Genomic DNA, 22,234 nt, shown 5'->3' with positions numbered 1-22,234 from the left:
CAGGCATGTGGTAGACCTACCAGGAATCACACCATTGAAGAAAACCAAATCCTCTTCTCCGGGCAGTTTTTTCCATACAAATAGCTCCTCAGCTTGGGGTGGATTTTGTATGGCTTGAGTTTGCACAGTGTGAGTTCATAAGTGCAAATGCCCTTCTGGGTTGGGAAAACACTGTTTCCTTGGAGTAATCCATGACTTAGTGCATAGTTTGAGATGCTCTCTTAAAAGAGTTATGTCATGTGTCCTCAAGTCAGTTCCACATAATCGAACTTCACTCTAAAATGTTTATACTGGGAAACTTCTCCACAATAACACTAAAGTCTCTGGAGTCTACATTCCTGTCTTTTTGTATAATGAAGTTTTATGTGAAATGATATCTCATTTTGTCCTTAATTTATGTTTTTCTTAATTTACAAATATTGACTGATAAGTCAATATTTTCATATTTTTTAACTCCCTGGGGATTTTTTATTTTTTTATTTACCTACTTCAGTTCCTCATCTGTTTATCTATGGTTTGTCTCTTACTGATTTTTAGTTTGTACTTCATATATTTTGTATATAACCCCCTGTTCATGCATTTAAACACCTGTGTTTTGTGGTTTAATTTTATATTTCATGCAAATTTTATGTTGTGATTTAGGCTTTTTGTAAATGTTTATAACCTTTTTCATTTAATCTTTTTTAATGAGAGGCATTATCAGCAAGGAAATGTCCTAGCAAACTCAGCAGTTAATAAACTCATTGCTTGAATGATGAAGTAAATATATAAGAAAATGAAGTAAGTTCAGGAGGAAAAACTCACAAGAAAATAATTATATTAAATAATTAAAATCTTTATATCACATTGACTGGAGCTAAAAAAGCCTATATATTTCAAGGTTATAAATTATTCTACTCAGAACTAGAACCTGGAATCAATCATTCACATTCTAAAATATTTTTAAATATGAATGAATGGAAAAGTAGGTTTATAGTTTAAAAAAAATAGCAGAATCGGGGATTCCTTGCTGAAGTTGTAAATATAAAAACCTTCCAACCACTATATCTTAAATTTCACTGAATAGTAAGCAAAATGTGTTTGTTGTTGGCATGAATTCCACAAGAACATTTATTCATATATTTTACATTAGAATCTGGAAATCATACTGGCCTAACCAAATGCAGTAATTACATTGAGTATAAGTTTTATACTGGATCACATTAACAAGGAAAGGAAAGCAGGCTTGCATGTTCCAATAGCTTGTTAACTTCCACAAATTTAAATAAATCAGTCCCTAGAAAGGGACTAGGGTACAGCTCAGTGATAGAATTCTTACTCAGCATGTGGAAGGCCTTGGGGTCTCTCATTTATAAAAGTCAAGCCAGAAAGAGATTAAAATGAAAAATCTAACCATTCTCAGATGACTATCCAGTTTCCCTGAGATGATGGCATCATTTCAACAGAGAAAACGTCTTCTTTCAACATAGGAATAGAGAGATTTTAGTCTAGATGCATGTAGACCATATGAGGTGATAAAACAGAGTGCGTGCACGCACACACACATACACACACACACACACTGATACATCCATTTCATGATTTCTCTTTCTGTACAGTTTAATTCAGTCACTTTCATCGGCTTGTAGCACTTGCATGCACAGGTGTGAAGATCACTATCAAACATGTGTTCTTTCTATTGGCTCATTTACAATGGAAAACACAATAGCAATATGGGAGACATCAAACCCTCATATTTTACAGGAAAAAGAAAACTCTGCTATAGGCAAAGGAAAGAAATAGTTTTTATTTTTCCTCCTGCCCACCTGTGGAGAATCTTTAAATTTTTTTCTTTTGGCTTTTTTCTTCCTTTCTCAAAAGATGTAACCAAACAGCATTGTTAGGGGCTTAAGGGAAAGTAATTTCCAATCTCAGGGCCTCCTTTCTTTATTCTAAGTGGGAGCAGACATGTTAATAGTGGCTCTGGGATTCATGTCATCCCGGTAATGAATCCCCATCTGTTTCCACATGGCTCTGATCTGGAAAAGGTTCCTGCTAGACCAACTCTTTGAAAGACTTCTAATGTCTATCTGTAGGGATGAAGAACAAAGAAAATCTTCCCAACTATCCACTTCTCTCTTCAACCAGTGAACACTTGGAAAGCCATCTGTTAGGTGACAGATTGCAGCCATGATGACAATCTTCTACTATGTGGTGGTCTGAGCTGGCCAACTGTGCTATGTAGCCAGTGGTCTGTTTAATTGTACAGGGACTTCTTTCATGTTTAATGTTTGCTATATAGTTAAGATTAAGTATTTTACATGTGTATACATGTGTGTATAAGTATACATGTGTGTGTGCCAGTGAATGTGCACATATGTATGTGCTCTTGTAGAAGCCAGAGGACAACCCCAGAGGTCATCTTCAGGAACACCATTTATTACATTTGTTATCCATATCCCCATACCCAGCACAGCAGCTGCACCTGAATCTATTGCTGTTTTCTCCAGTAACTGTGGCTCTTCAGTTACTGCCCTGCTTCTCAGAAAGTTGCTTGGTGAATTTCCAGTCCCACAAGATAGGCCTCTTGTCACTGCCATCAAATGTACTTCTTAATTAAATCCCTATCATTCTATTTACCAATAAAAACCTGGGAGTCAGAGGCTGTGTTGAAAACCTGCTACCTCAGAGAGATTGAGGAGCAATTAGCTGACCTTCCCTCTTTGCTGGCATTTCAGAAAGAGAGCATCTCTTCTACTAGTCCAAACCAAAAAGACCCCACCATACTCAAAGTCCCTCCCTACTACTTTCTGTGTGTCTCGCTCTCTGTTTGAAGGACTCCCTCTGATTCTCTATGATTACTTTTTGTCAACTAGTTGCTGGCTCCACCTCTTGATTCAAAGTTTCTTTTATGTAACTAACAGCAAACTCAGGGTTCACAGTGTGATCATACATGCCAAAATAATCATTCACTTCCTTTGAGACATATTCCCTCATTGCCCAAAAGCTCATCAGATAGGCTAGACTGGCTGTCCAATGAGCCCCAACAATCCTTCTGTCTTTGCCTCCCCAGAACTGAGATTAAGACCACATGCTATCATGCCAGGCAATTTTACATAGGTTCTGGGGATCATACTCAGGTCTTCATGGAGGAAATGTAAGCACTTTATTGACTAAACTACCCCTTCAGTCACGTGATGAAGTATTAAGTCTTAGTACAAAGACTGTTGGAAGACTGGATGGGCTGGCACGGCCTGTAGTCTTAGCCCTGAAGAGGCTAATGCAGGAAGATTGTGAGTTCAAGGCCACATTGAGCCACACAGTAAAGACTGTGTCTCCAAGACACAAAACAAAGAAAAGAAAATGTGCTGGAGACTTAGGACACTAATGGATAGCATGTACATATTAATCTTTCTTGACCACTCTAACAGAATCCTACAAAAGGGATAGAGTTGTTTTAAAAACAAAAACTTAGTTTTTATAGTCTCAAGACTTAAAGTCTAAATCGAATTTCCATCAGCTTCAGGGTTTAGCAAAGGTTGTAGTCATTCACCTTCTCACTGCTCATGTGGGCTCTCCTCACTGGAAATGGTAAAGATGAAAATCTCTTTTGCTTCCTCCTTTGCTCTTCCTACAGTAGCACTAAAACCACCAAGGGAGCTCCACTCCCATGACTCCTGGGAGCGTATTCTTACCCAAAGGCCCCAGCACAAATGCTATCACACATGAATAATGAAAAGACTAAAATTCCAATCTATAGTATATAACTTGCCAACCTATAGATTTTTGTAACCCTTTGGTTCACATTTGTTTGGCTTCTAGATACTAAATGGAATCTTCACTGTGTCCACAAATGTCAAACATATTAAAACATGTTCCAGTTTAGATATGTGTTACATGGGCTTTGTGAACAAAGATCTAGATAAAGTGGGGGCAGACATTTTTCTACTGGCTGTGGTTCCAAAGCAAAGATCTCTGGAGCTCAATATTATAGACATTAGAAGCCCCTAAGAAGAGTCTTTGGGTACTCTATGTTTTCAATACAGCCTGTGTAGTGTCCTTAGGAGAAATCTTCCTGAAGATGGCACCCTTTCACTTCCAGGCTTGGGTTCACACTGTTCCCTCTCTTGAATACTCTTTGCTTTCCCCTCCTAGTGAAAGCTAATCTACTCACACTTAGATCTCAGGTCTCTGTTTATATGTCTTATTTGTATTTCTTCTGTGTTCCTATCAGCCCTGTTTATAACCATTGAAGCTGTTTTCATTATGGTTTTGTAGAGTTAAGCTAAGGACATGAATTTCCTTATCCACAAACTGTACATGATCTCCTAAATCACATCTCCCTAGCATTTGAAGGACCTGTAATTTTAAATTCTATTAGAAAATCTTTCATAACTACCAGCTCCAGGATGTTATGAACCTTTGAAAATTCCAGTGTGCAATGGACAATGATCAAAGTTTCTTAATGCACATTCTCTCACAGAGAACACTTGGCACTAAAATGATGCTTCCAAACATCTTTCCTTTGCCTTTGCGAGAAACCAACTATGTGTCTGCATGTAAGAATCAAGCATGAGCCGTTTTGCTGTGACTCTAAGCTGGCACAGAATCTTGACTACATCTTTTCAAACACTATTACCCTAACACCAGCCTGACTGTTTACACACTTTGCTGATACTGATCACCTCTTTGCTGCATATGTTGATTTCCACCCCTCCTCCCAAGTTCCTATAACCCTGGAAAATTGTATTGTATTTGTAAATTGTGATATCCTACAAGGACATTATTTTTATAACACTTTTCATTAATCTGCCCTAGCAATGACTGGGGCATTTTTGAAATAATTGAATTTTCATATCCAAAAGACATTTGTTATGCTATGTTAATGGTAATAAAACAGAGGAAACACTTAGAAGAGAAGAATGGAACTAAATGCCAAGACAAATACTGTACATTGGTAATAGTCTCACAAAATAGCTGAAATGCCTGCTGTGTGAAGATACTCATCTTTTTCTATTTTTATACATTCTTCATAATGTCTGACAAAAATAGGACAATAGAGGATACCATACTTTGGCCAAAACTAAATTTTGTATACTATTTTTTTTAATGTTGATGCATGGTTTACTTTATATTCTCCACGTCAGGTGTCAAAGTGATTTTTGACAGACAATTGAGTCTCTCAAAAGCAAATGGTATGTTAAGAAATTAGCATTGGGTAAGAGAAAAGTAAACTATAACAATTTATTCTTACTAATCATGTATGAACATTAAACACACACACACACACACACACACACACACACACACACAAAAAAAAAAAAAAAAAAAACTAATTAGAAAGAGAATGTAGACACATCCTTCACTGCTTAACGTCTTCCGTCTTCAAGATAAAAACATGTTACGGATACCTTGAAGAGATACAGAAAGCTAGAAGTCCAACTAGACTTTCTTTTGTCACTTTGTGTGTGTGTGTGCACGCGTGTGTATGTGGTACTGGGGTTGAATATGCAGGGCAAGTCTTCTGCCTCTGTTATAGCTGTCATACTCAGTGGGAGGCAGCAGTCCAAATTAATACTTTGTTCAATTAAATCTCTGCATTTAGTTTAATGTGGGAATAATTTTTGATTCAAGATGAGGAATTTTATTCTTAAAGAAGTAGTTATTGATGTAATAGATCTATAGATTTTAATAGTAGAGCATTATAATGGTTATGTACATCTCCAAATCTAAATGTCTATATGTCTTTTAACTGCTCTTTTGATAAAAAGAACCATAATCTGAAGCCTCAAGAAACTAGATTTTGGTAATACTTCTTAAATTGAAATTTTCTCATATTATCAGGAAAGCAAAAGTTTGGCCTTAATTTATTTAATAGTATATTTGGTAAAAATTTATTCCCCCTGAACATCATGGAGATCTAAGAAGCTTTCCGAGGCCAGTTTGTATTTAAAAAAATATGAAGTTCATAATTGATTAATTAGTCTTAAAACATGTAATAGTTGACAATTCCCCCATTCATTTGTACTTAACTCTTTCTATTTAACGTATATAATATGAGCTCATAGTCTTAAAGATTTTTTATGTATATAGGTGTTTTTCCTGCATGCATATTTATACATCATATGTGAGCGGTGCTCATGGAGGCCAGAAGAGGACATTGGAACCCCTTAGAAATGGAGCTACATATAATTGTTAGCAGCCATGCCATCTAGATGTTGGAAATTAAGCTCAGGACCTCTGCAGGAATAGCAAGTACTTTTCATTGCTCAGCTACCTTTCCAGCCACTTACTGTTTTATTTGTTCTAAGATGCATTCGCAGGGTCAGCAAGAATAGCTCAGTAGGTAAAAGTGTTCCCCGCCAAGCCTAATGACACGAGCTCAATTCCCAGGACTCATAATGATGTGAAGAGAGAAGCAACTCTCTCAGGTTGTTCTCCGATCTCCACACGTGTGTCATGGCACTCATGCATCCCCCAAAATAAATAAATGTATTTCCAATTAAAAAATAAGATTCATTAAATAAAAATCCGTCAATGGGCTGGAGAGATGGATCAGTGGTTAAGAGCACTTGCTGTTCTTCTACAGGACCCCAATTTTTCTTCCCAGCACCCATATTAGGTGGCTCAGAACCATCTGTAACTCTAGCTCCAAGGGATCTGACATACTCTCCTAGTCTCCACAGGCACCTACACACACGTGACATACACACATAGACACACAGGGACACATATACAACACATTAATTTTTAAAACTAATTATTTTTAAAATCTAATATCAAACATTTTAATCAGTATTTATTTGATCTAGAAGCTGATTAAATGCCCTCCATGAACAACCTAAGCATACCTGCTTGGTTTTCCTATTGATGAAAAAATAGACATTTTTGATTAACGTTTATTCAGGAAAAAAAAGAAAGAACGATATAAACTGTTTTCAGATGATCTTAGGGTGACTGTAAAAGCATCCTGTGCCTACACATTCCCAAGTTCCAGAAATACGATATGCTTTTCCAGCCTAAGCATTTATCATTCACTTACAAGAGAGCTCAGTATTTAAAAACATATAAATACAATGGCAAAGCAATGAACTGACAGTTATGATAAAATGCATTTGATTAAGACTAAATAGAGCAAGTGCACAGTACTAGTGAATAACGCAGTGCCAGATAGTGTTGGACACAAAACAAATACAGTGTCACAGGCAATCTGCCTGAGCATTATTCAGCCATATTACTTTCCTTATTACCAGGTTTAAGAATGCATATTATGTTTCAGCAGCATTTTCATTATTTCAACACACAACACCAGTGATCTTTGGAATGGACCACCTATTTCCTAAAAGGACTACTATGGCACAGTGGGAAAGCACGGGGAGCCAGACACTGTCTCTGAGTGGCAAGGGCTCCCATTATGACTGCTGTTTGAGAACTGACTTTGTGTTTTTCTTTCCTTTACAAAGGACTAACCCAGAAATGGTAAACATCTCCAAGACTCTTTCCTTAGAAATTTAGTTGAGAGGAAGAAAATAAGTTTTTTGTTTATCTAAGTCTTACCTCTTCCTGAGCATTTTTGTTTGCAATATGATTTTACTTTTCAAGGTTTTAATCTGCCCATCTGGCATTGATTTCTGTCTTAGTTTCGATTCCCTCATTGTAGGATTTGGAACAAAGATCTAGGTGCAGCTGGGACTCGGAGCACACCAGGGAGACAATGACGCAGGGAAGGAAAATAAAGCAAAGCTGGGTGTGTAGCAAGAGTGGACATCTTAGCTAGTGCTACTGACATAAACAAATGCAGCTGGATCATACTAGGCATCGCTGAGGCATGCTGCAGTGGGTACAGAGGAAGAATTGGCAATTCTATGGTTCATTTCCAGACTCTTGTACTAGCTCTTACAGAGGCCAGTCACAGAAAATCTGAGGTCAGGAAACTATACCTGATGATGAAGAAGCTGGCTTCTAATATGATAATTTCAAGGTCTAAAGGTTATGGGTAAGGAACAAAACACATCTCCAAAGAGCCCTTATCTACTTTCATAGGCTTTGCATTCTTTTCTTCCCATGACATTTTGCCTGCAAACTTCTCTTTATCTGCTGTTTCCTCTCATGCGAAGACTTTCTCTGTGGTCCTGATATTGCCCTGGATCTTTGACTTTCCAAAGTTCCAATGGTTTCCTGAATTTTTCCCATAAAAATTTAGCAGCTCTTTCAGTATCCACACTTATAAATCTGTTTGTCTTCTTTTGCTAGGGAGGACTTAATTCTTAAAATTATAGCTATCAGTAAATGTGTGTGAGCCAGTGATGTAGACCATAAATAGGCCCATTATGAGCAATTAGATTTGCAGTGGACCTTTGCTTTGAGTAAGAAGTAAGAGAGGGAGGTGATGAGAAAGGGATCTGTGCAAACACTTCCTTGTGATGGGTTGGATTCCTAAGTACTTTTTAGAAATGATCAATGATCATCATTTTGGGGAAAGGTAACTCATCAAACAAAAGCACCAAGGGCTCAAGGGGTAATTTCTATCCGTGTGCAGTGGAAATAAGTCCATTAGCATTCTTAACCAAATCTATCACCCATCACTATATAATAATTCATTTCTGATATTAAACAATGATTATAAAGAGCCATTACTTTGAACTCAACTCTGCCGTAGGCCTCCTTATATCCAATCAAACCACAGTCTCTTGTGCTAAGGGCCATGTCATCAGAGCAAATGTTCAAATGGACCAGTTTGTAAAATAAAACCATATCAAGAAAGTAATTTTTAAACAACTAATTCATATTTTTTTGTTCCCAATTTTTGCTGTTTTCAGTCCTTTTCTTTCTATAAGGCCAAGTTCCTCTGCTGAAATCTTCAAAGACTCAACCCACCTAATAGAATGATGCTGCCCCTGAGAAAAGACACAAATAAAAGGCCAGTGATTGTGGTGATATTGTGTTCCCCAAAATATTGTGCACCCTAATAAACTTATCTGGGGTCAGAGAACAGAACAGCCACTAGATATAGAGGCCAGAAAATGGTGGCACACATGCCTTTAATCCTATCACTTGGGAGACAGAGATCCATCCGGATCTCTGTGATCCATCCGGATCTCTGTGAGTTTAAAGCCACACTGGAAACAGTCAGGCATGGTGACTCACACCTTTAATCCCAGGAAATGATGGCAGGGAGCAAAAAGGTTTAAAAGGCGTGAGGACCAGGAACTAACCTAGACAAGCTGGTTAAGCTTTTAGGTTTTTGAGCAGCAGTTCAGCTGAGATCCATTTGGATGAGGACTCAAAGGCTTCCAGTCTGAGGAAACAGAATCAGCTGAGGAATTGGTGAGGTGAGGTGGCTGTGGCTTGTTCTGCTTCTCTGATCTTCCAGCATTCATCCCAATACCTGGCTTCAGGTTTGTTCTTATTAATAAGACCATTTAAGATTCATGCTACAAGTGATCTTTAAGTTCATGGTCATTTTGTCTTTTGAAACTATTCTTCATACATAGGCAACACTGCCTACTTAAACATCCATCCTACGTAAAGTCAACATTAATCTTAGGGAATCTGTAAGTTCACTCTCCAAATTCTCCTTATTTTTCTCCAGTAACTCATCTGATCAGATTCTCTGTGACTTCTTTTTATGCTAAAAACCTCCATGCCCTATTTCAACTATTACTCTGCTCTCAAATTTTCTAGTGCAAGCCTAGCATAGTCATTGGCCCCAGATAACTCTTATGAGTATTTACTTTCTCAACTTGTTGCTGCTCATGTCAAAAACAAATAAAACAAAACAAAAAACCTCCAACATCCACAAATGAAGAAGAACCTCCTAGTACTTTTAATATCTTCTCGTGTTTGTGAAATTTAGCACCAAGTTTCTATTACAGAAGCTCTGGACACTTTCCTAAATTTACCAATGCTTGGGAAAAATTGAGAACTTGTCATAGTAAATATTAGAATAAAAGAAGTTAGTGATGGCTCAAAAACAAAGGAGTCCTAAAGGGTGGGGAGGTGGGGTATAAAGGAACTGAACCAAGGTCCTACATAATATAGGAGGGAGGCCAAAAAAAAAAAATCTCTTTGCTATAGGTCATCAGCACAAAGTGCAATATTCTATTTATTGGAGATTACAGATTATTACAATAATTAAAATTAGACAGAAAAAAGTGGCATGCTGAGTTTCTAGTATGAGCTATACCAATGCCAAATCTAAGCCTTTGCTGGATTTTCCTGCCAGAACTTGGAACAACCAGTGCTGAGTTTTCTTAATTATACTTGGCAAGGCGATCATCAATTGCTCATTTTCCACTTAAAAACCTTTCTTCTACTAAATAGGAATAAAGATATTCTTTCACCCATCCCTCTAGCTAAAACCTCTGAATGATCCTTAATTAATGGTTTATAGCAGCTATAAGAGATAATGTGAGTGAATTTTACAAGAACCAGTAGATTACACCTCGTGTTTCTAGTTGGGACCACTATAAGTCAATACTCTCATAGTTATTGACAGATCTCCTCAAGGCACAGCATCATGCTCTGCTAATAGACAATCAGCTCACTCAACCAAATTACAACTATCATGCCCATTAATGTTTGTGCCAGTAACTGCTGTTTAGTGGAGAGAGGGCAGGAAACAAAACCAAATCTTGACTATTTCAAGAGTATGAACACTCCTGTTTGGGATACAGAATAAGTTAGAGGCAAGACTCAACAACTTACCTCAAAATAAAATCTACAATAAGCACTAGAGATGTGGCTCAATGGAACACTCATAACATTCATTCATAAGGTACAGGGCTCAGCCTTGAGTACCAAAAAAAAAAAATGAGTATTTTCACCTGTTTGGGAGAAAGAGAGTCACTCTCTGAAGCCTAGGCTGGCCTAGAACTCAGGTTCCTCTTGATATAGCCTCCTGAATTTGAAAATTAATATACTTGTGTCACCATGCCCAGATGAAGCCATAATTTTAACTCACATAAGTAGAACCTGAACACTCACTGTGAAGAAAACACACATTAACAACAAAGACAGAAGTATGCGTGAGGATTAATAGCCAAGGCTTTCTTGAATTTTTCCCTCCCTAATGCCTATCTTCCCAATATGTTTCAGAATTGGTAATTTGTCCGGATCCCTTCTAAACTTGGGCTACTCATGTAATCAGGTCCAATCCTCCAAAGTTCCCAAGTTATTATATTATAAAAATTGTAATGGCATTGTAAAATCAAAATTTTTAATTATTATTTTTAAGCATATTCATGTTTTCCTTGCATATATGTCTGTGCACATGTGTGCCTGGTACTCATGAAGGACAGAAAGGGAAATCAGATCCCTTGGAGCTGAATTACAGACAATTGTGAGCAGTCATGAAGGTGCTGGCAATCAGACCTGGGTCTTCTGGAAGAGCAACACTGAGCCATCTCTCTAGTTCCAAATCAAAGATTTTTAATGAAATCAAAAATACTCTTTCTGCTATAACTGTGCCCAGAGCTAGAACATCAACACAAGTAAGGTACACTTTCTTCTTCATGTCATCTTGTATTCTCTTTCTTTTCAAGGACTCGTGAATACAGACACAATTTACTACGGCTAAATTTTTATAACTGTTAAATAATATACTTACATTTCATGATAGCAACATGTCTATAAAATAAGACACATATACACTATGTATGTTGAGGTTGGCATATATATTTTTTAATTTCATATTATAAATGATATTAATGTATATGTTTTAAATGCATATGGTATAAAGTCAGCAGACACAGTTCTAAACTGTTATTTGGCAAAGATTTTTCATAATCTATATGCACTCTAGTGTGCTATGCTTTGATGCAATATTTTCTTAATGAAATGTTTTCAGTTTATTCCAGGTGACTGACTTCATATGAAGATCAAAATAAACTCCTTGAAGTTTGATTCTTCTATAGTATGGTCATTTTCTTAAAGAAAATTCTTGAATGTGCTAATGGGTACTTGTAGCTTTGACCTGGAAGTACTACCCCCAGTGAGGCTTCCAATAACTGTCACACCTACCTATGCCTGGCCCCTGAGGCAGGGTGTACTGAAATGTGATTTTAATTGTATGTTAATAAATAAACTTGACTGGGGGTCAGAGCTATTAGAGCCATAGCAAGAGCGTGGCGGTGGTGGCGCACGCCTTTAATCCCAGCACTTGGTAGACAGAGCTAGGTAGATCTCTGTGTGTAAAAGGATACAGCCAGCATTGGAGACACACGCCTTTAATCTCAATCCCAACCATAAAAGACCTGGAAGTCTCTACAGGCAGGCAGTGATGAGGCAGTCATGTGTTTGGGTTTACAATCAATGAGAAGGCAAAACACAAAGACTATATAAAGACAAACACACAAGAAGTAGGCCCATTTTGAAGAGCTCTCGTGGCTGAAGCAGGAAGGGTAAGGCTCTTAGTTCTGACCTCTTGGCTTTCTTCTCTGAATCGGCTCTGTGTTTCTTATTTAATAAGACAGTTGGTTACATCTACATTTGGCACCCAACGTGACAAGAATCCATTAAAAACTGCTTAATTTGGATTGGCGGCAGGTCCGGTTTCCCGCCTGGGTGGCCAGCTCCCTAGCCGGGGCCCAGGTCGGCTTGGCCTCAGGCCAGACTGTAGCCCCAAATGGTGATGGTTGGTTACATCTACAAGCCCTTAAGATCCAAGATCTGGATGTGCCAACTCTCTTGGTTCCTGGTGATCCTGAATGCTGGATGGTAGACTGAGCGGAGTTCTCCAGAGAACCCAGGTGGACTGCACCTCACCTCTCTTGGAACCTGTAACCAACTCCTTTACTAGCTGTAAGTTATCCCACAAAATAAACCTCCTTTTTTAACTATGTGGGGTTGCCTTAATAAATCCTCTTTTCATTGTTTACTTCCACTATGTATCTTCTGATTAAGCTGCAAAGTTTTTAAACAATTCATATGACTTCAAAATTGAATTGCCAATTATGATTTCTCTGTATTTTTACCTATTACTGGGACAATTTGATAGTTTTATTTTTCTCACCAATCTTCAGTTTGATGTTGTTTCTTTGTGTGTGCTTCCCATTTTAAAATTAGTCTTCTATGTATTACTTAGACAACATTATATGCTTAAAATCAGCAAGGCAAAGCTATTCTGTTTTCTCAGTATTCTTAGCTTAAAGTCTGTTAATGGATTAGATCCAGTATGTTTACATTCTGCTATGTGTCTCTTGTAAAATTCATGTTGAAACTCAGCCTCATCTAGGTGATATTATGGTGTGGGGCCTTTGGGAAGAAATTAAATAACAATGGCTGTGCCCCCAGAAAGATGTTAGTACTTTATAAAAGATGGAAGGAAACCAGCTGAGGGAAAGTTTACCTTTTGTCCCTTTTGCTTTGTGAGGACACAGTATGCCACACCGCCATGAGGTCACAGAAGAAGAAAGATAATGGTTCCGCTCCACACACAAAGTCTGCAGTCACCTAGTCTCATCTGAGTTCTTAGTTCTGTCCAGGAGATAGAACTATGAAAAGGGAATTTCTTTTGACCATCTGTGCTGTGGTGTTTTGATATTGCAGATGAACTAACAACTTCTCAATATGGAAATTCAAACAAAACAAAAAAACAAAAAGACAAAAATGCCAAGTGAAAACAAAACAACAATAACAAAAGCATAGAAAAAAACCCCATAAAATCCATTTTCTGTTGGTCAACTATCCTGGAATGTGGTTGATAGTCCTAGTGTCATTCCACTGGAGAAAGCTTATTTACCCTCTCCCATCAGGTATCAATTGTAAATAGCTTCTTGGTTAGGAATGGACCTTTGTGTCTACTACCTGTTTTCAATATGGAATTTTGCCTGTCTTCGATTTGTGCAGGTCTGGTATGTGATGTCTTATATCTGTAAGATCATATGTGCATTAGCCCTGTTGTCTCTGGAAGATGCTGCTTCCTCAGAGGCATCCACTACCACTGGCTCTTACAATCTTTCAGATTCCTCTTCTGTATATCTTCTGAGACTTGAGGAAAGGGGTTTGATAAAGACTTCCTATTTAGTGTTACTTCTCCAAGATATCCCTCTATATATACATTGTCCAGGAGTGGGACCCCGTGTTAATGATCATCTATTGCAAGAAGAAGCTTCTCTGAAAAAGACTGGATGACACACTGATATACAGAGATAGTGGTATGTCTTTGGGAATCTTTTTATTGTTATGTTCATTTAGCAGAATAGTAGGACATTTTTTCCTAGTATCCACAACCTATCTAGACTCTGATTCTTGTCCTTATGAACAATGTTAAGTATGGGTTCCATCTCATATAGTGGGTCTTAAATATAAGCAAAAACAAAACAAGACAAAGAAAAAAAACTTGTTGGTTACTCCAATAACATTTGTACCAACAATGTACCAGAATATCATGTGGGAGGGTCACTGTTGTAGGTTTCAGAGTTCATAGCTTGGTGATATTAATGATTTCTTATCTCTTCTACTAGTATGTATAGTACCTCCCAACATCATGAATGCTAGCCAGTAGGGGTGAAGCTTCTGGATGAGCACCAGCTTAGTTTTTTTCACATTTGATGACATAATTAAGTGGTAACATCAGGAATAGGACCTTACTGTCAAGTTGAAGAGGGAAATCTATAGCATTGGCAGTAGCCTATGATGTTGGGGGTGGCTGTAGCAGGAATCTTAACAGTTCTTATTAATAAAATAAAACCTGAGCCAGGTATTAGGGTGAACTGGAAGATCAGAGAACCAGAACAAGCCACAGCTACCTCACCTCGCCGGATCCTCAGCTGGCCTTGTTTCCTCAGACTGGAGGCCTCTGAGTCCTCATCCAGAATGGGTCTCAGCTGAACTGTTGCTCAAAAGCCTGAATGCTTAACCAGCCAAATGCTTCTAGTTCCTGGTCCTCATGCCTTATATATCTTTCTGCCTTCTACCATCACTCCCTGGGATTAAAGGCGAGAGTCACCATGCTTGGCTGTATCCTTGAACAGATGGATTTCTGCCTCTGGAATGCTAGGATTAAAGGTGTGAGTGCCACCATTTTCTAGCCTTTGTATCTAGTGGCTGTTCTGTCTCTGACTCTAGATAAGTTTATTAGGGTGTACAATATTTTGGGGAACACAATACCATCACAGTTGGGGAACATGGAACCCCCTTGTTTAATGATTCAACAAGATATAACCCATTCCTGGTACTGGGGAGTATGCTTTGTTATATATTATGTTTAACTGGGGGCATTGATCTCATTATTTGTTAACTATATTTATATTTCTTTTGTATATGTACATATTTTAGAAAACTTCTAGACTAGTAAGTTTCTGTATTGTCTTTAATGTTAGAAATTTTTCAGTTTTATTGACATTCAAGGTCAGGAGAAGAAAATCCCTAGAAAGAAACAGAACTATGCCGCTTGTTTTAAACGTCCTGGTATGAACTATATATCGTCAAAATAGTATGTTCTCTAATCTTATCAATAGATTATGAATCAGACCTAAATTATTAATCAAATATTATAATGAAATTTAGGCTAATCATGAGTGCTAAGCAACTTGCCCAAAAGTATGCAATCAGTCTACAGAATACCAGGAAGTGAAACTTGAGTGTTACTCTATTCTGATGTTATGCCTCCATGTCTACTATAAGATGCTGCATTTTCCTTTGGTAAATTAAAGACTTATAGAAGAAAAAAAAAATTTAGTGAAGATCCTAGAATTTAGGCAAAGTATGAACTAAAATAGGATGTCTGGATCAGTGCTTATCCAAGCAAATTGGACCTAAATAGAATTCTGAGTACTACATTTCTACCCTCTAGATCTATGGCTCTGACAATGAATCATGGAACAGGGTAACCAGAGATTTTGGCTCTTTAATAAAGGACCTATGATAATAATGGTTTTTTTTTATTATAAAGAGAGACAAGAAGGAATTTTATTACAAACAAAACTCTTCAGAAAATACAAAGATTAAAAAAAGAAATAAGTCCTGCATTATTACAATCCTTAGAAAACAATGCAAGTTACACTTTTGATGTTCTATAGGAGAATACTTTGTAGAAACCTTAGGACATTTACCATGTTCTACATTGCAGTTTAATAGCTTGATAATTGTTTTATTCTCTGTCTCTTAAACCAGTATCCCCCCAATGTTAACAAACATCTGAATCATCCAGAGGACTTGTTAAGACTTGCATTACTATTTTCCTGCCTCCCTGAAGCCTTCAACCCACCAAACACTGAGTTTCCAACTCAATATATATTAAGAATATACTCAAATTTCCTCAGTGTTGATGTCGATTGTCTGAGGGCCAGATGTTGCAAATTGTCTATCTCTTAAAGGAAAAATCCCCTTTGTAGGTATGTGCCATTCACTTCTGAATCCCACAAGATCCAACACAGCAATGAGCATACTGTTGATAATATGCAGGTGTTTTGTTTTGAATTGTGCTCATGGTATGAGTTTTCTAACATTCTACAGCAGTGACAAGTGGTGATACATGTAAAACTAAAGATTCAACTAGAATAATATTGTACATTCAACAACTGAAGCAATAATCTTGCATCTGGGTAAATACAATCATCAGGACACATACAAGGGTATTGGAAAAGGAATATGCCATTCACCTATTTCAGCTTTAAGAGTAAATATAGGATATTTGAGAGATGAATTGGTGTTTAAGAGCACTTGCTGCTCTTGCAGAGGACCTAGGTTTGGTTCCCAGGACCCACACACTGGCTCACATCCATCCCTAAATTTAGTCCTAGTGGATCTGACAGCCTCCTTTTACCTTCATAGACATCACATGCTTGACTGTGGATCTCTGCATCTGTTTTCATCAGTTACTGGATGAAGGCTCTATGATGACAGTTAGGGTATTCACCAATCTGATTACCAGGGTAGGCCAGCTCAGGCACCCTCTCAACTATCGCTAGTAGCTGTGAAGCCTGCATGGGACTGAACTAGGCCCTCTATATAAGATAAACAGTTGTGTACCTTGGTCTGTTTAAGGGGCCCCTGGCAGTGGGAATAGGATCTATCCCTGGAGCATGAATGGCTTTTTGGAGCCCATTACCTATGGTGGGACACCTTGCACAATGTTGATACAGTGTTGGAGGGGGCTTGGACGTGCCTCAGCTGAATGTACCAGGCTTTGCTGACTCCTCATGGGAGGCCTTATCTTTTCAGAGGAGGGGATGAGAGGTCCGCTGAGGCGGAGGCTTGGAGGGAGCAAGAGGAGGGATGAGAGAGGGATCTGTGGTTGGCATGTAAAATGAATAAAAAATTCCTCAATAAAAAAAGAAGTTATTTTCCCTTCTTATATAGTGATACATGTTATAGATAGCAGCAAAAGCACAGAAAAATTAATCTATACCTTCAATTTTATGTAGTGATTGTCAGCAACTTAGTATACTTTCTACCTGCAGGGAACTGTCAGCTTTGGCTATGGTACCAAACAGTATTGCGTGCTCATGTGACATCTAGAATCAACTTTTTCTCATACTTCTTAAATGTTGGTGATACTGGTTTGTCTGTGACTCTATTCCATCTGATCCTCAAAATGTAGGAATATGTGATGATCCTGATATGGCTACACTGATTGTAAGGCTAAGACAGAAAGCCAAGAGTGGCCCTGGGAAACTTGTGTTGTTGCTTCAGATTTCTGCTTGAATTCACTAGTCATCATGCCTGTTTGTAGTTTATGTTAGAGGAAGCTATGTTGAAGCTGACTGCAAAATTTTTTATGTGGTATCACTGTAAGTCATGCAGCAAAGGATGGTTCTGTGTAATCCGTGCCATAGTGTGGATGTGGGTTGGGTGTTTCACCAAAAAGTTAACATGCTGTGAGGAGGCTTGGTCTCTCCTGAGGTTAAGATGAAGTCTACATATACTCCATGTTGAGCATGTCTGTGTAAATAGGACTGGTTACTTGTCTTTCTCTAATGCTGTAACTTCTTGAACTCTTAGTTGGCCATCTCCTTCCACAGTCTTACTTCCATCTGACTGACCATATTAGTCCAACAACACTCAGTAGGTTTGCTTCTCTGTATGCAACCTTAGTTACACCTAGGGGTTTCAGAGTGAAGCAAACTTAGATGTTTTCAAGAGTAGATTTCTAGCAGAGAGAAGGGATATATACATATGGGAAATCTGGTGGGTGAAGTGAGATTCAATTGAGGACAGTTGGGTCACAAACATGAGAGCTGCTAAGTACTTTCTCTGTATGTTTTATTCTTGGTTTCTATCTGTTTCTATTCACTTTCACTGAGGTTTCCAGAATCATATGACCATTCAAATTAACACAGAGAAAACCTGCTCAGGTAGAAGTACTCTCTAAAAACAAAATTCTCCAAGTCTTTCTGTAACTAGAGTTTTGCCACTACATAGCCTGGGGATCTCTATGAGAGTGGCTTTAACAGATGGTCTCAGGAATCTCTAGTCTTAAGAACATGATGACTAAGATCTTCACTAATTTCTTATTTTATTCAATTGTATTTTTTGGTTTTTTGAGATAGTAATATAATTATATCATGTCCCCACTTCCCTTTTTTCCCTTCAACTTCTCCCTTTATTAAATTAATGGCCTCTTTTTAGTTGTTTTTTTTTACATGTGTTTATGTGTGTATGCACATTCCCTAAACATATAAATTTGTATTTCTAAATATATAAATACATATTCCTAAATGTATAGATACAACTTGCCCAGCCCTTACAATGTTAGTTGTATACATACATACATATATATATATATATATATATTTTTTTTTTCAGAGCTGACTATTTAGTATTACATAACCAATTGGTGTGCTCTTCCCTGAGGAAGATTATTTCTTAAACTATCAATATTCCTTAGTTGCTTACAATTCTCTGACTAGAGTTGAGGTCTTGTGAGTTCATGTTAGCATATTTATTGGTATCAAACTTGCTCTGGTCATGTCTAAGCAGCCATATGTTGGTAAGACTGATACGTAGAGCTTCCCTGACATTTCTAAGAGACAATCTCACAATAAACTTCCGGTTCTTCTGGCTCTCACAATCTTTTCATCTCCTCTCCCGGAATGATCTCTGAGTGTTAGGTATAAGAGCTGTATTATAGACGTATCAATTGAAACTGGGCTCCATATTTCTGTATTTTAATTAGCTGTAGTTTCCTGTAATGGTCTGTCTGTTCCAAAAAGAAGTTTCCTTGATGACAGATGAGAACTAAACCAGCGTAATTCCTAACTACATACTATATATTTATTTTTTACTAATTTCTAATAGCAGTCTAGTGGCTATTAGCCTATGACTAGTAAATTTCCTCATGGTACTATGCCAAGCCTGGCCATCGTCCTTGAAAGTTAACTATACTTCCATTATATATCTCAGAAGGAGTCCTCTGTGGTTCCTTTTTAATATAATGGATCTTCAGAATACTGGATAGCTATTTCTCCATTCATTTTCCTCTTTATTTGGGAATAATGATAATGAGTTCTTCCAAAAGTATTTGTGTTTATCTGCATGTACTGGAGAGAAATACACACACACACACACACACACACACACACGCTGTAGATACAGGCACAGAGAGTACTACTGTTATAACCCTAGAAATCATGGCCAGTTACACTAAGAAGAAACTTTGTTGAAAAGCAAATGTTTATTAAACCCTGTTCAGAGGCCTAGTCCTTAAACTCTTTGGTATTTGCCAAAAGCCCTTACTGTCCTGTTAAAAGGCCTTCATATTTCATGTGATCCTTGTTCATGAGCTTTGTCAGAAACTCACACACAAAAAAAAATCTACTGGGAGAATTAGGAGAGATTTTGAAAATATTTTTATTTAATCATTTTAATTAAAATTTTAAAAAATTAATTATTTTATTTAAAAAGACACTTCAAAGTTCTGCGGTTTTGTGTGAGCTACACTTTATCCCAGGAAATGTATACAACAATGTAGGGTAGATACAACTTCAGGATTAGGCCACGGTTAGATGGAACATCAATAATAAAATAATTTTACATCTTCAGTTAATAGTCTTACGACCATAAAAGCTTACTTTTACCCTTTGGCACTTAGATATTTCTTTTTAGTCACTCACATAAAATGTAATTTCTTTTCTAAAATAATGCCCTATTATGGAGAATTCTCAATGAGATGATATGAAAAGAAAAGAAATGTCAAAATTATGAATAAAGTATTGTTATTTAAAGTAGAAAATGCTAGAAAAGAACAGTTAAAAAGTTTTACACTTTGCTAACTTGTCTAGTAAATCAAAATCTAATTCCCAAACCAATCTTTGTAATTGAAATAATCAATAAAGAAATAACAGCTCCCATCTTGCAAAGCATTTGGTGTAATTTTCAAAATAACTCTATTTTTAGTGTGGTTCATAAAACCTCCTACGGTGTGACATTGTGATAAGAAATATTTCAATGAATCAAGTATTTCCATGTGGCATCTAGGATACTAAAATAATAAGCTACTGTGTTAGAATAATTACCAACGCCTCCTCCCTCCTACAATATCTCATATTCCATGATGGTCCCCCAAGCCAAGAGATCCATCAAATTTCCATGCCATCAATGAACTTCCAAAAACATTAATCTGAGTATATGAAGATTTCTCTATCATGTCTCACAAATGGTTTCCAATGGCTTTCTTTTGTTGAGGGGAGGTGCAGGTACATAGCTTGATCACAAATCAATACCCAAATCTTCCCAAATAATTCCACTTTATGGAAAGACCATGACCTCCCTGACAAATGATGAGGAATTGAAGCAGAAACCCTTCCATTTTGGATGGAGTGTGCTTAATTCTCACAATAAGGAGAGAAATCTGGAATGAGGCCCAATAACCAGGGACGGAGCCTGACTGCTGCCAGAGGACAGGATGTACACATGGAACTGTGGCACCCATCCAAGACATCTTCAGATAGGACAGCCATTTCTGTACATTCCAGAACCATCGGCTTACCAGGCAGTAATGGCATCCATGAAGTCCACAGATTATAAAACAACATACATCCTATCCAAGACAAACACAGCTTGAGGTATCAAGAATTTGCATAATAGTAAACAGAATGAGAATTATATATATTATATGTATTTTTTAGTTCCCCACAGGACTGACACACAGTATTTTGAATATGCTATCTTGAAACATAAAGAGGAATCATGTATATGGCAAATGACATTGTTTGCTTGCTTTAAAGCAAAGATTCTGTTCACAGTTCTTCTGTGTACAGCATCCCAGTCACATCTGAGAAGTAGTCCTCTCCTCTGTGAATTGCATGATCCAGTGGGAATTATACTTACCCCATTCCATAGCTTCAGAGATAGGTATGGACCCAGGCCTCTGCAATTAATTGGCGACTTAAGTTGGGGCTCATTCTTAAATAGCCATTTGATCTAGGGCTACCAGATGCAGTTCTGAGATTTTTACTAGAACTAGTGAGAAGACAAGTTTTAGGTACTAGCCACTGTGAGAGGCTGTTAATCCAGGGCAGAGGTTGGCAAACATTCCTATAGCAGACCAGCTAATAAAACTTTCAGCTTTAGAATCCATCAAGATCTCTGTTAAAATGATTCCACTCAACTGCCATAATGAAACAAAGAACCAAACAAACAGTTGCAGACAATTTATGTTAGTGGGCATGGCTGAGTGCCAATAACACTTTATTTATGGATGATGGAAATTTCATTTTACATTACTTTTCTACTCCACAGAATTTTATTTTAAAAAATCCAGTCATTTGGGGTTGGAGAAATGACTCAGTGCTTAATGCTTAGGAGCTTGTATTGCTCTTACAGAAGATCTGAATTAGGTCCTTAGAACCCATGTTGGTTAGTTCACAACTGCCTATAACTCCAGTTCCAGATGATCCATCATCTTCTTCTGGTCTCCACAGCTACCTGAACTCACATGCATAGCATATATCCTCACACAGACATACATGTGCATAATTGAAATATATAATCTTAAAAAAATATCAAAAAAAGGCCCCAAACCTCCAGCCACTTAAAACTGTGAAAGGCATTCAGCCAGAACCTGGATCTGGCTAGTGTGTCAGCTCTAGCTCTAAGAACAGGAGCAAATATGGTAAAATCCTTGACTTCAGGAAACTCACGTCCTAGTAAGGAAAGCATTGAACAGTTCAAAGGGGATACATTTGAGGGCAGTGCCAGCAAGATTTACTTATGGAGTGTATGTGGAGAACAAGATAGCAAGAGCAAGAGAAAGAGAGCAGCAGAGAATGAAAGACCAAGTACCAAGACCAAAGAGATGGAGAAAGCTCAA

The 22,234-nt window shown here is 37.5% G+C and overlaps 1 protein-coding gene across 3 annotated transcripts in view; it reads right to left on the bottom strand.

Annotated features, from left to right (window-relative positions):
* The window catches only part of Macrod2 (mono-ADP ribosylhydrolase 2), a 1,966,896-nt gene that overhangs the window by 947,250 nt on the left and 997,412 nt on the right, over window positions 1-22,234 (bottom strand). The window lies entirely within an intron of this gene.

Source organism: Peromyscus californicus, unplaced genomic scaffold (genome assembly GCF_007827085.1).
Source record: "Peromyscus californicus insignis strain IS unplaced genomic scaffold, ASM782708v3 Scaffold_7__1_contigs__length_154581171, whole genome shotgun sequence".
Classification (NCBI taxonomy): Eukaryota; Metazoa; Chordata; class Mammalia; order Rodentia; family Cricetidae; genus Peromyscus; species Peromyscus californicus.
Note: the sequence above shows the minus strand (reverse complement) of the source record. Positions and strands in the feature narration are given on the sequence as shown.